This window comes from Vombatus ursinus, unplaced genomic scaffold (genome assembly GCF_900497805.2).
Source record: "Vombatus ursinus unplaced genomic scaffold, bare-nosed wombat genome assembly UNPS02014874.1, whole genome shotgun sequence".
Taxonomy (NCBI): domain Eukaryota; kingdom Metazoa; phylum Chordata; class Mammalia; order Diprotodontia; family Vombatidae; genus Vombatus; species Vombatus ursinus.
The window spans coordinates 13,130,658-13,148,962 of NW_020954652.1; the positions used below are offsets into that span (position 1 = coordinate 13,130,658).

The 18,305-nt window shown below is 35.8% G+C and overlaps 1 pseudogene; it reads left to right on the forward strand.

Moving 5' to 3' along the window:
• The first annotated feature begins 857 nt into the window (after nucleotides 1-857).
• LOC114028262 overlaps nucleotides 858-18,305 on the forward strand; it is a 69,312-nt pseudogene continuing 51,864 nt past the window's right edge.

An 18,305-nucleotide genomic window follows, 5' to 3' on the forward strand; every position in this document is an offset into this window, starting at 1 on the left:
TATGGATTAAATGTTTGTAGTTCATAGTCATGTTTATTTCTGTGAAAAATATCCCATTACTTATTTACTTAAAATTGATCTTGAAATGTTATCTGGTCTCATAGGATTTGAGAGTTGGAAGGGATCTCAGTGGCCATGCAATTCAATCCATAGACTAAAGGAATCCACACTATAACATACTTGATAGGCAGTCATCAAGCCTAGGCATTAACACTGAGCTGATTGATTCATGAGTCAAATGGGGGAGATGAAATAATGTGAGAATGTTCCCATCCTCCATGATTTCTTTTTTTGAAAAATATGTCTAGTGGCTCTGCAAAGACACCTGCCAATTCCTGAAGCACCCTATAGAACATGTTTATAAATCCTATTTTCAATGCATTCATATTCTTTAAGCACTCTTTAAAGAGAGATGTTCCTTTGCATTTGACCTTCCCCTCTCTCTCAGAACTGCAAATTTCTCCAATTAAAAGTTTGCCTTTAATCTTTTCTGAAAAGATGGAAATAAAGAAGGCATTACAAGCCTCATTCATTTTTTGTTATTCTTCCCTTATTAATATTCCTTCCCTCTGTAACAAGTGAACAAAATATTCTTTGTGCATCCTCTTTTGACCAAAATATCTGAAGGTTTTGTGTGCATTTTTTTTTTAACTTTGCAAGTTGCATCTCCTTTCTGTTTTGGCCGTTTTGCTATTCCTGTTCAACCCTTTAATTCCTTTTCAGGCATAAGGCCTGATTTCCAATTTTCCCTAGATTTCTTATTTATGCTTCAATTCCATATAGACCTACATTAGACTGAATAAATACAACTTGAATAAATAAGACAAAATTCTGAGACTGGGCCAAATTTACTGCCCATGGCGTGAGAGCAGTATCCAAACCCCCTCAGTGCAATGTAGTCAGAGTCCAGCCTCAAAGAACCAGTGGGACTGAAGATTTCTTAACCTTCTTCAGGAATGCTTGTACCAACACAGCTTGAGCTCTCCTTAGCCAAGGACACCAGATGACAACAAGGTAGAAGATTAGTGATATAAGTCACATTTAAAAGGTTTTGTTTTGTCTTAATCACCGGGCCTTCTCAAATTTGAATAGCAATTAGAGATAAAATTATCAGTTAGTACTGAGAGGCTAATGACCCAAATGAATTTGCACCCCTGGAGCTATGGCATAAATCAAGGATATATAGGCCTTTCTTGAAACACTGGTCTTATTAATGCATCAATAGACTAGCTTCTTTTAAGGTTACAATAACATGGGGAAAAGGAACAAAAAAAAATCACGCCACATTTATATTTGAAGCATCTACTATGCCTCAGGTACTATGTTAGATACTAGGGATACAAATACTGATGAGGAAAAATGCCTCCCACCTCCTGACAGAGAGGAGATGAACTCAAGATGCAGAATAAGATATACATTTTTGGTCATGGGCAATGTAGAAATTGTTTTGCTTGACCATGCATATTTATTATAAGAGTTTTGATTTTCTTTTCTCTACAGCGGAGGGTATTGATGAAAAGGAGAAACAATAAATTCTTGTTAATTAAAATAAACTAACAAACTTTAAAAAAAGTAGTGAAACCACTACTCTCACACAAAATACTCAGCTTGTAAAGCATGGTGACTGTCTGGACTGATTAACCCATTTGGTTAGAAAAAGACTGCTTTAATATATCAAAGGATAAAAATAAATTATATATGCATATCTGTGTATTCATGTGTATGTGTGTATGTATATGTATACATGCAAACATATATGTGTATATATCTGGCTATGGAAAACATCTTGAATTCCAGTGAGCATCCTTACAAGAGAGACCCATTCTTCACAAGAGGAATTTGCACAAGAATATCTGAACAAATCAATACATATATACATTACTACTGGGGAAAACTCAAGAGCTTTGCTCCATTGACTGTGCGTGACATCCGTAATTTAAAATATATCATTTTATAATCTTTTGTAGTTTAATTTATATAAAGAGGTAATTAATAGATGATGAGTTTTAAAGTGTGAAAATTTTCAAAGTTTTTTTAATGAATTTTGTATTTATACACAGAAAATTGACATTATACATATATGTGTGTATATATATATATTCATAGATCTATATCTACAACTATAAATATGTGAGTGAAAATGCCTGTGGTCTAGACTATGACATGCAGTTGGTTTTTCTTGGTTGAGTAATCTAAAACATATATCTGGGACAGGGATTATAGTTAGACAACAATGAGTTGGGTCCAAAATTGAATGAGAAGGAAATAGATTGGATTGCATGTGAGTAATTAAATATTGATTTTAATAATCCTAAGATTCCCAATGAACCTTTTAGCACAAATGTTCTGCCAATGATGCTTTTTGATTATGAATCTTGGAATTCCTCAATCACCTAAAAATGCAAATTGTGGGTTACACAAAGGTCAAGGGAAATATTTATGACAATAGACAATGACATATATCCAATAATAATCCATGCCCAAGAATTTGGATAAGGCTATCATTCAGAGATTGGAGGATTGGAAATGTTCAGTCAAGTAGAAATAGCAAGAAATGACAAATGGACCATCTAAATACTGAATTAGTACTCACAATATTTAAAATTGACTAGATGAATGCCTCCACTACATTGGGTGGATTGTCTATGGAGGATTAATGGATATTAATAGCACAAAATAAAAGGGTTGCAGATGGGCTAAAATCTGCAATAGATGCCTCAATAAGATCAAACACTTCAACAAGTTTTGAAGTATCAAATATGATGAGCTATCAATTCATGACCAATTATTATACTGTAAGCTAACTAGCAAATTCCTCACCTGTTTGAATCATTGAATCCTGATTTTAGTACCACTGTGCTCTGGATTTGTATCCATAGCAACATCTCAGTAAAATGGTAAAATCAAAAGATATTGCAGTGAATTTATTCTAGAAATACTTGAATCAAATAAAGTCCCTGAAAATACTTACGTCAATAATGATATTGATAGTAGACTAAGTCATTCACCAGGTTAATTTTTTATCTTGCTCCATAGCTTCAAGGGTCCCTGGATATAAGGATGAGTGAGTGAGTTCCAAATAATTAACTATTATAAAGTGCCTGAAAGACTGAATGGCATTCATAGATAGGAGGTGCATGCTCTAAGTCAGGAAGATACAGATTTCAGCCTTGCCTCTGACATTTACTATGTGACCATAGACAAGTCACCAACTTCTCAATGTTGGCAAGCAACATCTCTACAAGATGCAGAACAGTTGCTAATCTGCATTGATAAGAAGAGTTTCCTGCTTTGGGGCATCATTAATTAATAGATAAATTATAGATCAGTATAGGTAAAGGAAGTTTCTACACCTAGATTTTAATATACTAATGTAATCAAAGATCAAAAGGAAAGCAATTCTAATGTCCACAAATCACTTATAAAAAACAAACAAACATGATAGTGACTATGCTTATAATTTCACTGTTGCAGGGAATACCCAGCTGAGGAAACACTGCCTGCCAAGTCAAGTTACCCTGTGACTTATAATCTTAGGAAGTGACATACAACTCTGGGAAATTAAGTGACTTGTCCAAGGTCACATAACCAATATGTGTCCAAGATGGGACTTGAACCCAGATATGCTTAGCCTTGAGGCTGGCTCTATGTGCTATAACACACTTTTCTAATTGAATAATTCAAGTCAAAGCCATGTAGCTCATAGAAAATCTTACCAAGAGAAATAAAAGAAAGACTTGTGTTTATCCTCAAACCATAAGATTTATGACGTTTGAGCAATGTGGAGTATCTCAACTAACATTTTGGAAGATTCAGAGTGTAATGCTTTTTAAAAATACATTTTCTTTCAGTCAAGCAGAGAAAGTAATTTTAAGAGCTGAACAGTGTATTTGTCATTGAAATGCTTTTTTATATATGGTACCTTTCTATGAAGAAATAGAAGAGATCCACTTTTGCCCTCTGAGTCAAAGTTTGTACAAGTAATCTATAATGTAATGCAAATTTCAGGCATGACCCAATTTTAGAAGACACTGACCTGACATAGTTGCAGAGGCTTAAATTTATAAAGCCTGTAGAACCGTGTGTTATATGACTTAAACACAAGTCAGAACTCTGCCAAACTAGGCATCCCCATGACTGCTCAAGGACAAAGTTAGGTTATGGATTACTTGGGCAACCTAGGATTTCAACGACAAATGCATAATGGAGAATGGCTCTCTCTTTTACAGTGAAGAAAAATCATAACAGGAAATGCTGAAAATGCCTAGCCATTGTTCAAAGTCTGCAAATCTTTTAGTGTGAGTACATATTTTCATGATTACATCACAGGAAGAACTCTTAAGACTGCAGAGGACCTTAGAATGAAATGAATAAAAGGGGGGAAAAAACATGTTAAATTCTAGCAATTGTAAAAAAAAAAAAGTCAATCCTAATTCCACAATCTGTGTTTTTGGGTTCAAGTCTATCAGAAATAATTTTATTTAATTTAATATCAATCTAACATTTAAACATTTATAGTATGGAAAGAGACCTGCAAATTGGCATGGTCCCACATACCCTCTGACATGATTCTCTGGTCCTGGGTGATTTCAGGAAATTTTTTTAGGAATCTGAAACAAGAGGATTGCAATATGTGAATTAGAGTTTTAGATTTAATATTCTAGAAGAGTTGAGTAAAAGACCTTTTGCCTCTTAGACTACATTCCTTGGTCCAGGAGTAAACAAATGGTCTTCCTTTCTGAATTAAATATTAAAATATATTTTCTCAATGGAGAAGGGCACATCATGGTGCTTGTTAGATGCAAGGGGAAAAGAGAGATTGTGTTGTAAAAGATCAGGTACTACCATTAATTCATTCTCCTATGAATGACATCTTGTCCTTGACCTATCACCCACACTTCCAAGACACTTTTCTAAGGATTTTGGAAAGGAATTTAGAGGAAAAGATTATTTTTTAATATTTTCTGTTTTATAAAAATGAGGTTTTTATTATACTTGTATATTATGTTGTCAAATGCTGCGCTAAAAGAAAATCAAATCCAAATCCAAAAACAAAGCCTGTCTTGTCCCTCAGGGAGCTTATATTCTAATAGGGGAGTCAACACATACAGGAGTGCCTACAAAAGGTCTCTTTGGTCCACAACATTGCACAGATGATTAGTGAGTCCATTGGAGGGTAGGGTGAGGTGATCTGATCATCATTCATGATTCCAAGACTAGAGGGAGTGGGAGAAGGGAGGGAAATGTACACATTTGGCAAGTTGTCCAGGCTATAAAAGAGATATTGGCAGAGTGAGGAGTGAAAGGAAGCATGGCAGTTGGGGAACTTGCAGACAATAGTTTGGGAGATGCAGTTATCAGTCAGGACAAGAAGTGCCTTGAAGACAAGAAGGCTCTGGATAAGGCTGTGGAGGAGCTGTCTATCAGGGAATGAAATGAAGTGAGGAGTGAACCTTGGAATCTTGTCCAGTCCTCTCATTTCACAGATGTAGAAATTCAATCCCACAGAGGGAAAAAATGCCTTTCTTAAGGTCAAATTGCAACTTAGTGACATAGCTGGCTCTGAATTGTTATCTGTGGGCATCTTGCTATTTAGATAAATTCTACTAACTAATCATCTGTATTCTCTGTTACCTATTGCTTAAAATATAGTTTAGCAGAGGCCACTGATTCAGGAAGTCTTGAGTTCAAATCTCACCTCTAGGATATACTGGCTGTGTCACCTTGGACAAGCCACAAAACCTCTCAGTGCCCCAGGCAAGTTGAAGGTAGTTATTGACCTGCAGTGGTAGAGCGGATTTCCTCACCAAAACCTTCTTACACTGGAAAAGTCATAAATAACACATACATCTTATATAGTATACTATGAAAAATAAAAGCTATTTCTTGGGAGATTATTTTATATCTATCTGTTTACCTATTCATATAGCTCTCTCTATATACACATATGTATATTCACACAGATACATATACAAACATGTGTGTATGTGTATATTTCCAGCCATAATCCCACATGCTCTCCATTTCTACATCACCAACTACTTGTTGGACATTTCAAGCTAGATGCCCTTTAAACATCTGAAGGTCAAAATATTCAAACTAGAACTCATTCTATTTCCTCTAAAACCTCATTGCCTTTCTGAACTTCCCTGTTTTGGCAAGGCCATTACTATACCTTCTAGTCACTCAAGTTTACAACCTCAGAGGCATCTGTAAACCTCACCCTTCCTCACCTCATATATCAATGAGAAACCAAGTTTTGTTGATCCTATTTTAACATTTCTAACATCCATCCCTTTCTCTTTACTCACACATTCGCCAACTTAAGTCATTTATGCATTACATGCTGACAGATTTCTAATAGTCTAATTGATTTTCCTGCCTCAAATCTCTTCCCTCTACAATCCATTGTCCACAAAGGAATTTTTCTAGAGTGTAGATTTGACTATGTCACTAACTCAATTAATTCTAATGCTTTCCAATTACTTCCAGGATTAGATATAAAATTTGCTATCATTTAAAGCCCTTTGTAACCTGCACACAACCTACCTTTTCCACCATTGTTATACATTACTTCCTTTTATGCACTCTACAATTCAGCCATCACTTTACCTCCTGTCTCTGTTTCTTTTGCCTGACTGTCTACTATGCCTAGAATGTACCCCCTCCTCACCCCTTCTTCAAAACCTTCAAATTTAGCTCATATATGACCTCCATTTAAAATCTTATCCCCCTGAGTTGTGTCTCCCTACCCCCACCTCACTCCCTGGCAAACAACAACAACAACAAAAACAACAACAAAATGCTAATCTTTACAAATTTATTGTGGTTATACTTACATAAACATAGGGGCTTTTTCTCTTTTCTTTTTGTATCCCCAGCATGTGGCACATGATAGGTGCTTTAAAAATACTTTTGATTGATGTCACTTCATAATAACAATAATGATAATAATATCACAATAATAATTATTACTAAAATTTGATTCATTTTCACTCCCAGCACTTTAAGAGAAGTAAAAATCAGTGATATACATTAGACACCAGGAATGTGAAAATAGACTTTGAGAAATGTACCAGTGCTGGAAGACTGAAAAAGAACATGAAAATGCTTTAGATTAATCAAATTACAACTATTTCCCAAGAACATCACTTGAAGTATCCAATATTTATAGGTATTTTAATCAAACATCAGGTAGAACTCAAAAGAAAAGCACTTGCTGCACTGGCTGTTCAGGAACCCAGGAATTTTAAATCACTCTGGGTTTTGGAAAAATAGGGGTGAGAAGAAAGTCTTACTGATGCTTGAAGAAATGAGAAGCAGCAAGTGGAGATGTTTTCCAAGTCTCACTGGGGTGTGCTGTCACAGAAGGGAAAACCTGCAAAACTGTGGTCCTATTTCTACAGAAGGACCGTTGTAATAAATGAGTTACTACAGTGACAAAGATGAACAAAAGGTAGAGAGCTAGAGTTGTAGGGACTTCTTTTCATGTTGAAAACCCTCCATCTTTCAATGAATTTATTTTCCATATTTCTTAAAGAAATGTATTATCAAAGTGATTATATAATATATAAAAATAAAACTGTTCTCTAAAACCCATAAGCAACACAGATATGGCAAGAATAATTCATGTAAAATGTAACATTTTCAGAGAGACAACATAAACCCACTATGAGTTTGCCTAGCTTTAAATCCATTATAATATTTCCTAAATAGAACTAACAGTAGTTTCCTAATTAAAAAAGGAGTTGAACCAAAACAATTCATTAATCACTTGATGTGCAGGGATGACATCAAATTATACATGTGGCTCTAACAACAACAAAAATAAACAGCTACTTCATATGATGGAATCTTTCTCCGTTGATTTTAAAGTATCATTTGTACTTGACAAGTGTAAAATTCTTAACATAAACCAATCAAAGATAGATACTAAAGCTTTGAGCTCAAATTTAGAGATTGCTGCAGCCCAATGGAAGAAAAAGATACCTACAAATAACTTGGTTTTCCCCAGACAAAAAACACATAAATGTCAAGGAAAGGCTATGGTTGAATATGTTAAGAAACTTACAGGCATCCTGATATCTAAGTTGAATTGCTAGGAACAAGTTCAAAATAATGAATATCTATGCAATGCCACTCTAAATTTCTAAATGTATATATTCAGAACTGTAAGATAGACCTAAGCAGATTTTGAAAGTATACTAACAAAGACCCATACAATATTAAAATATATATATATATATATATATATATATTCCCTATTACCTTTGGGAAAGAGTTCTTAACCTTCTCAATGTGTATGTTATGGATGCTTTAGCAATTCCAGTATTGTCTATGGACCCCTTCTCAAAGTAACATTCTTCAATGCATAAAATAGAATATGAGATCACAATAGAAATGAATTTTATTGAAATAGTTATCAAATTATTTTTATATTAAAAAGAATGTTCACAGACCTCAGGTTAAAAACTCTTGCTGAGAATGGATTAAAAACCATAATCTTACAATATGTTGTTTACAGGAAACACATTTGAAAAAGAGTGACACACACAGGGTAAAGGTAAAAGGCTGGAGCAGAATATATTATGCTTCAGCTGAAGTTAAAAAAAAAAGCAGGAGTAGCAATTCTGATATCAGACAAAACAAAAGCAAAAATAGATCTTATCAAAAGAGATAAGGCAGTTCCGCTTCTGGGAGCCAAGATGGCGGAGTAAAAAGGTAGTCGCTCTCACCCTTCCCAATCAACCTCTGAAAACCCAGAAAATATCACCCCAGAAAAAACCCTGGAACAGCTGAACCAGAAGAAAGACAGGGTACAGCAGTGCAGTAACCCAGGTAGCTAGAGGGATTAATGGGAAAGGTCCCTCTTACCCTGGAGGAAGGGGAGCAGTACGAAACAGGAGTTGCCCAGCCAGCTAGTGGAAAGACCCACTTTAGCACACCAGGAGGAGATTCTGCTGCCTCGGCATTCTATAGCAAATGGGTCTCCCAGTGCCTCAGCAAAAATAAGGAAAGCAGCACTACAAAGGTCCCCAGTCGGATTAGCACCCAGCAGCATTTGTCTGAAAGGAGCTGAAGAAAGCAACATAGAGTTGCCAGAAAGTTCCAGCCTTGTTGATTCCAGCCCAACACCAGGTAAGCTGTCAGAACCCTACAGCCTCCAACTGCCAACCAGGAGGAGATCCCGAAGCCCAGGTGGTCGAGCAGGCAAACACCAACAGCTGGACCTCCGAGTGCCTTGGTGAGGGTGGGGTAACTGGTGGAAACCAGCTCAGAAAACCACCAGGTGCCTCGGCATTCTACAGCAAAGAAGTCTTCCAGTGCCTCAACAGAAATAAGGGAGGCACCACTGCAAGGGGCCCCAGGCAGATAAACACCTGGCAGCACCCATCTAAAAGGAGCTGAACAAAGCTAAAGGAAAGGAAAAGCAGGCAACCTAGATTTGCCTGAAAGTCCCAGCCTTGCTGATTTCAGCCCAACACCAGGTAAGCTGCCAGAACCCTACAACCTCCAATTGCCAACATAAGAGGACCCACCCCACAAAGCCAGTGACCGAGACCTAGGCTCCCAACACAAGAAACTTGGGTCAGTGTCCTCTGCTCCCCAGCAGGAGAGTATAATCTCTTTAAAGGCTGGGAATAAAGAAACACAATGAGTAAAAAGAAACGTACGATAGATTCATATCATGAGAAGAGTGAAGATCAAGACAGAAATTCTGAAGAGGTCAAAGTTGTCATCAAACCCACATATGCAACATTGAAAGGCACTATGAACTGGTCTGAAGCCCAAAAAGCCTTCTTAGAAGAGCTCAAGAAGGATTTTAAAAGTCAAATGAGAGAGGTAGAGGAGTCCTTTAAAAGTACAATTGGCCAATTGGAAAAAAATGACATTGAAGAAAACAAATCCTTAAAAAACACAATTGGCCAACTGGAAAAAAAGTATGCTGAAGAAAACAAATCCCTTAAAAACACAATTGGCCAACTGGAAAAAAATGTATGCTGAAGAAAACAAATCCCTTAAAAACACAATTGGCCAACTGGAAAAAAAGTACACTGAAGAAAACAAAAGAGATAAGGAAGGAAACTACATCCTGCTAAAAGGCACCATAGACAATGAAGTAATATCATTACTAAACATATATGCACCAAATGGTATAGTATCCAAATTCTTACAGGAGAAGTTCAGGGAATTACATGAATTAATAGACAACAAAACTGTATTAGTGGGGGACCTCAACCTCCCCCTCTCTGAACTAGATAAATCTAATCACAAAATAAACAAGAAGGAAGTTAAGGAGGTGAATAGAATATTAGAAAAATTAGGCATGATAGACCTCTGGAGAAAATTGAATGGGGATACAAAGGAATGTACTTTTTGCTCAGTGGTACATGACACATACACAAAAATTGGCCATGTACTAGGGCACAAAAACCTCATAATCCACTGTGGAAAGGCAGAAATATTAAATGCATCCTTTTCAGATCATGATGCAATAAAAATTATATGTAATAAAGGGCCAAGGAAAGATAAACTAAAAATAATTGGAAACTAAATAATCTAATCCTAAAAAATGATTGGGTCAAACAACAAATCATAGAAACAATTCAATAACTTCATTCAAGAGAATGACAATAATGAGACAACATACCAAAACTTATGAGATGCCACAAAAGCAGTTCTTAGGGAAAGTTTTATATCTCTAAATGCTTACATAAATAAAAGAAAAAGAGGAGATCAATGAATTGGGCATACAACTAAAAAAACCAGAAAAAAAAGCAAATTAAAAATCCTCAATTAAACACCAAATTAGAATTATTGAAAACCAAAGGAAAAATTAATAAAATTGAAATGAAGAAAACTATTGAACTAATAAATAAAACAAAGAGCTGGTTTTATAAAAAAAACAACAACAGAATAGATAAACCTTTGGTTAATTTAATTAAAAAAAGAAAGAAGAAAACCAAATTATCAGCATCAAGAATGAAAAGGGTGAAATGACCACCAAGGAACAAGAAATTAAAACAATAATTAGGAACTATTTTGCCCAACTGTATGCCAATAAATTTGACAATCTTAGTGAAATGGATACATATTTACAAAAATACAAATTGCCCAGATTAACAGAAGAGGAAGTAAAATACTTAAATAACCCCATCTCAGAAAAAGAAATTGAACGAGCCATTGATGAACTCCCTAGAAAACAATCTCCAGGGCCAGATGGATTTACAAGCAAATTCTATCAAACATTTAAAGAACAATTAATTCCAATACTGCATAGACTATTTGGGAAAATAAGTGAAGAAGGGGTCCTACCAAATTCTTTTTATGAATCAAATATGGTGTTGATACCTAAACCAGGAAGAGTCAAAACAGAGAAAGAAAATTATAGACCAATTTCTCTAATGAATATAGACGCAAAAAATTTAAATAAAATATTAGCAAATAGATTACAGCAACTTATCACAAGAATAATACACTATGACCAGGTAGGATTTATATCAGGAATGCAGGGATGGTTCAATATTAGGAAAACTATCAGCATAATTGATCATATCAACACCAAAACTAATAGAAACCACATGATCATCTCAATAGATGCAGAGAAAGCTTTTGACAAAATACAATGCCCATTCTTACTAAAAACACTAGCAAGCATAGGAACAAATGGAGTCTTCCTGAAAATAATAAATGGCATCTACCTAAAACCTTCAGCAAGCATCATATGTAATGGGGACAAGCTAGAAGCATTTCCAGTAAGAGAATTAAGTCAAATTTATAAGAATACAAGTCATTCCCCAATTGATAAATGGTCAAAGGATATGAACAAGCAGTTCTCAGATGAAGAAATTAAAGCCATCTATAGTCATACAAAAAAAATGCTCTAAATCACAATTAATTAGAGAAATGCAAATCAAAACAGCTCTGAGGTACCATATCACACCTATTAGATTGGCCAAGATGATAAAACAAGAAAATGATAAATGTTGGAGAAGATGTGGGAAAATTGGAACACTATTTCATTGTTAGTAGAGTAGTGAACCAGATTCAAGGCTTTCATGGCCATCAGTGACTACAATGGCTATGTTGGCTGGGTGTCAAGCGCTCCAAGGAAGTGACCACTGCCATTTGTGGTGCTACCATTCTGGCCAAGCTGTCCATCGTTCCTGTGAGATGTGGCTACTGGGGGAACAAGATTGGCAAGCCTCACATAGTGCCCTGCAAGGTCACTGAGCGATGTGGATCATTTCTGGTGCGCCTGATCCCCACCCCTACAGGTACTGGCATTGTCTCAGTTCCTGTGCCTAAGAAGTTCCTGATGATGGCTGGTATTGATGACTGCTACACTTCTGCAAGGGGCTGTACTGCCACTCTGGGCAACTTTGCAAAAGCTACCTTTGATGCCATCTCCAAAACATAAAGCTATCTAACCCCAGACCTGTGGAAGGAGACTCTGTTCACTAAGTCTACCTATCAGGAATTCACCGACCACCTTGTGAAGACTCACACTCGTGTGTCTGTCCAGAGGACCCAGACTGCTGCTGTGGCAACCGCATATATGTTTTTTTTTTAATAAACAAATAAATTGAACTATGCCTGCTAAATAATTCTCTGTTTTATATTCACATAACTTCATAACCTGTCCCCACTTTCCCAGTTTTCTCACGCTTTATATCCTGCTCCTTCCCAAATACTCTTTGGCTGTTTATTTTTGATTTTCTAAGAGGACAAAAGATATTATGATATTGGTGTAAAATAGTGGAGAGATTGAAATAGTGGAAAAACCATTTTTGAGAATATCGAAATGTATGAGGATAATGAAATAGTCCAGGCAAAAAGCAAGTTTTTGGCTCCATTTCTCAAGCAGAATCACTCTTTGTTGTCATTTTTCAGTTGTGTCCAACTCTTTATGACCCCACTTGAGGTTTTCGTGGCAACAATACTAGACTGGTTTGTCATTTCCTTCTCCAGCTCACTTTACAGATGAGAAAACTGAGGCAAACAGGGTTAAATGTCTTGCCCAGGGTCACACAGCTGCTAAGTGTCTGAGGTCAGATTTGAACTCAGGGAGATGAGTCTTCCTGGCTCATGGCCAAGCACTCTATCCACTGTGCCACCGAGCTGCCCCAACACACTCTTGACCCTTTTCATCATGTCCCTTGATTTGGCTCTACAGGCCAACTCTTCAGTAGGATCATTAATTATGGCCCAGTTCTCTGTCTAAAATAGTTTCTTTAATAGCCATGTGCTTCTGCTAACTAATGTCCAGTGGGAATGGGTTGAACAAAAAAACAAATTTCCCCCTCCCTTTGTCATACTTTAGAAAAGGTGTAAAGGGAAAAGTAAGGAATTCTTTCCACAGACCCCACTGTCTTGATTGACATATTTCACTCTCTTCTTAAATGACTGGCTTGATTTTATATAGGCCCAAGAGGCAGTGGCAAATACTGCCTTGCAGTGAATCAATATTCACTGAAGCCTAAAAGGCCAGGGTCAATGGGAGCACTGGAAGGCCCTCAGGGCCCTAGAACCCTGCAACTTCAAAGGACTGAGTTACCCCTTGTCCCATGTGCCTTGGCCCCACATGTTCCTTACAGCTGTCCCTCTCCACTTGTGAATTCTATGCATGCCTATACTCTTTTCATTGATGCTTTATATATTTATGGGACTGTGAGCTCCAGATTTTCAAGGCCGATGTTTTGGTGCTACTTTTCTTCCTATGGCATTTTAGGAAATTCCTCTGCTTCAAGTTAATTGTGTGCTCTGACTGACTATAAAAGTAAACACATCGGTGAGAATTTGTGACCTAGAGTTTCAGGAACATAGACCCACAGAGTTCCTTGAAATTTCCACAGTCATACCACTGAAACCCTAACCTAAGAATTCAAGTTGGGGGTGGGGGTGGGTGCTCCCTCTGACATATGTGACCTTTCTACTCTGCCAGGAGGCCAATCAGATGCAGCAATTCTAAGCACTTGCCTTTAAAATTGCTATGCTCATCAATGACTATCTATCACTATTAGTGCCACTATCAGGATGCCCTAGGGGCTCACTTCCTTTCATATAATAAACAAATGAGACCCTTGTGGGGAAGGGAGTCATTTTTTGGTTATTTGTAGTGCCATTCATACAAGGGCTGACAGGCTTACACTTTGATCTTCCCAGATAATCAACACAATTTCCCTACCATGGCAGTCACCAACTTAGAGAACACAATTCCTGTAATACTGACAACTAACAACACATTATTAACTCCCCAAACTTCACCTGGAAGGGAAGTTAGCACTTCTAGTTAGTCTGGGTCATCCCACTTTGCTGGTAGCTCTTGTCTTCCAATGCAAGAAGCTCCCTATTTCTCCATTTAAAAAGAATTATTTCAAAGCTTTTCCCCATTTTACCATGTTATGTAATATTAGTTCTTTTTTTAAATATATTTTTTTTTACCAGTTTACTTCTTTCTTAATATATTTCCTTCGGGGCCATCTCCAGTCATCCTGATCTATATCTGGCCACTGGACCCAGATGGCTCTGGAGGAGGAAGTGAGGCTGGTGACTTTGCACAGTCCTCCCTCATTTAAATCCAAATTCACTTGCAAAATCACTTAAATTCACTTGCACATCATGGCATCATCTTCCTGATGTCATAGTCCTCTTCCAGAACAAAGGACAAATAACACACCAATTAGTTTTCCTTACCAACCGTATTAACTAGCTGTGCACTAGCTGCACAAAATTGGTTAGCTAGAATTAGGCAGCTTCATTGAATCTGGAACTTAAAGAGATTGGATAGAACTTATTAGATTGAACCTCATATTTTCAAGTTTCTGAGAGTGAATTGGGCTTTTGTGTAATCATGACAATTTTAAGGGAAATTATAACCACAAGTTTTATTTAAAAATGTAATTATCTTTAATTGAATTCTATCAAAAGTATTTTTTCTCACAAATGGGTTATGACTACAAATGTAGAATATACAATGTAGCCAGTAATATAATTATTTCAGACCATGATTCTAATATTTTTTTTACCCCTTCATTTCAGGTTTATTGCTTGATTACAATTTCATGGTTTTTTTAGGCATGTTTCTTTCCTCAAAACGGGTAATTTGAAGTATTTGCCTAAAATAGCCTCACTGCTATTCTAATGTAACCACTCAGCTATTTTTTTTCTCTTTTATATCATTTTCCTTTTATTTATAGAAAAATGTTTTTGCATATTGCCTAAGGGAAAATTGCTTAAGATGCCTACTTTATAACAAGGTTTTTCATAGTCAGCATTTTTAAGGATCACAAAGTAGACTTAGAAAGAATAGGTTACCTTTTTTTTTTTTTAATTTGCAAATGACATCATATAGTTGGGCCAAATAGTAGTGCATGGTCACAAGCTGATAATTTTTACTTATTTCTCAATTTGTGAATGAATTAGAAGTTAATTTCACCTGCACCTAGAGTAAAGAACCCAGGACTTGAAGTCATCAGATCTAGGTTCAAATCCTTATTCTACAAATTATTATCTGTATAATCTTGAGCAAGTCACTCAGTCTCATTGGGTCTCAGTTTCCACATCTATAAAGTGAAAATGCTAGGCATGATGTTCTCTGATATCCATTCTAACTCGAAATTTTTTCTTCTTTCTACTTGACCCGTATTTCTTCATTCTCCCCATAAACATTTCCTTGTTTCTTTCAGTTCCCTTCATAACTCTTTTTTTCTTCAGTGCTGTTTCAAGGAAAATGGATGTTTGGTTACATAGCACTTGAACCTTTTATAAAACTCATAATTAACTGAATAACAAGTAATCTTTAAGCATGTATACAGTTTAGGTACATTGTAGGTTCTCATTATACATAACCCAAGACCAAAAGATACTTCATTTTACATCTTTCTCATATTTTTAAAGGACCACAACTTCATTTCACTACACAAACTCTTTAGCCTAATATTTAAGGTCCTTCTTAATTTGATTCAAAATGACCTTTAATGTATTTTGAATTTTTTTCAAAACTGAAATCCAAGTAGACTATCAGCTGTATGAAAGATGGTCCCAGATTTTCTTCTGCTGAAATCTTTCCCTTACTTCAAGGCCCAATTCAGGTACCAGCTTCTGAATGAAGCCTTCCTTATTCCCCCAAATTTTTCTCTCACTCCTCATTTGTTCCTAAGGCACTTTCTCTAGATCTCTCCATTATCACATTCTATCTGGTATATATTTATTTAGCATGGGGCAGCTAGGTGACCTAGTGGATAGAACACTGGACTTGGAATCAGGAAGACTCATTTTTGTAAGTTCAAACCTGGCCTCAGACATTTATTAGCTGTGTGACCCTGGGCAAGTCATTTAACCCTGTTTGTCTCCATTTCTTCACCTGTAAAATGAGCTGGAGAAGGAAATTGCAAATCACTCTAGTATTTTTGCTAAGAAAATCTGAAAATTAGGTCACAAAAATTCAGAAAAAACTGAAACAATTGAATAACAACAAACTATATGCATATGTATGTCTATAGAAATAGCTCTATATACATATTGTTTATGTCCAATATTTATTTATATGGTCATTCAAGTGTGCGTATGTGTACACACACAAATATATACACATATGTGTTATACATAAGTATGTACAAGTTAGGGTTTGCTTTTAAAATTATGTCCACATACTACAACTTATAGAATATTTAAATTTATAACATCCATTTTGCAAATAGAAAGGCAGCTACTGACAGTCAAGCAGAATTCAATAAGAGATCTACTAATACAAATGTACAAATTAAATTATTTTTAAAAATTAGTTCTTATTCTAATCCATTAGTTATGCAAAATAAAAGCGTATGTTTTATAATCTACTATCCTGATAAAACATATTCTTATAAGTACATTGGGGCATACAGTTCTTCAACACTGCATATGTGTGTGTGTGTTCCCAAGTGATGCTGTTACAACTCAATACATTTTAGAAATTCCTCATTTAGAATTACTTTAAGAGATGCTTCACAATCTAAATAAGAGAAACAATCTCATTACATCCTGGCCATTTCATTTTTAAGCAAGAAAATGAAGTTACCTAGATTGGTTATCCAAATTATATCCCAGATTTGGCTCTGAATGAGCATTGGCTATTTTGAAAATTAAATTCATCCTCAAATGATAAACACTTGCTTAAAAAGACATTGGAAAGAACATTAGTTTTGGAGTTAGGGGATCTAGATATTAGTCTTGACTCTGATTCTTATTTCTATAGATGTGGAGGTCCCATTCTTAAACTTTTTCTACTGGTCACTCCTTTTCACCTGAGAAATTTTTACACAGCCCCCAGCATGTAAGAATATAAAATAGGTATGCAAATCAAACACTTACTGATAATAAATCATAAAGAAATTTTAAAACAATTCTTTGGTATACATATAATTTTACCATTTATTAGAAATGAAAGCAAATTTGCATACTAAAGAGATGAATGTGTGTTTATTTTTACATAAAGAATTAAATCTTGGTGGAATATTTGATACTACAGGACATGGAGCATCTTCAACATTTTTCAGAGTCGATTGATATTTTGATTTTATAATCGTCAGTATTGAGAATGCTGCTTTGCATAAATATGTAGTACAAAATGGCAGAAGTATGTTTAGGGCCATTTCAGAAATGGTTGGAAATTCTGTCCTAATCCCAAGCCAAGATTCATTTAACAATTTTGTACATACAGTAAAAACACTGAAATTCATAACATACAATAGTCTCGAAACTGAGCCAAAGTGTTTCTGGCAGTGTTCATTGGCGTTGCATGGTGTGACAGCATGTGCAGTACAAAGTGCACATGTTGTGTGTTCAGAACCAAGACTTCAATGAAGTCTTGTGATGCAACATGGGTAAGCACTGCGAAAAACACCTTGGTTCAATCCATGTTTGATTTTGAATTAATTTTTAGTCACATGTTCAGAAATCTTTTACTGTTGCAAAATTTTTCACGACCCCCACATTCAAATACACAACCCCATATGGAGTTGCAACCTACAGTTTAAGAAGCACAGCTCTAGGACTTACAGCTTTCACCAAAGAGGCAAATCAGCTAGAGATATTAAAAAAGATGTCCTTTATAAGTCTTGTATTTTAACTCACTCACCTGTTAATCTAGTCACTGGCCTTCTATACCTCTTAGCTAGTTGGTTTTCCACCCTGAAAGAACCTCCTCCTTAAGCTCCAACTCTCCGGATTGGAAAGCCTTCCTTTAGCCCAGATAACTATCTATCTATCTATCTATCTATCTATCTATCTATCTATCTATCTATCTATCTATCTATCTATCTATC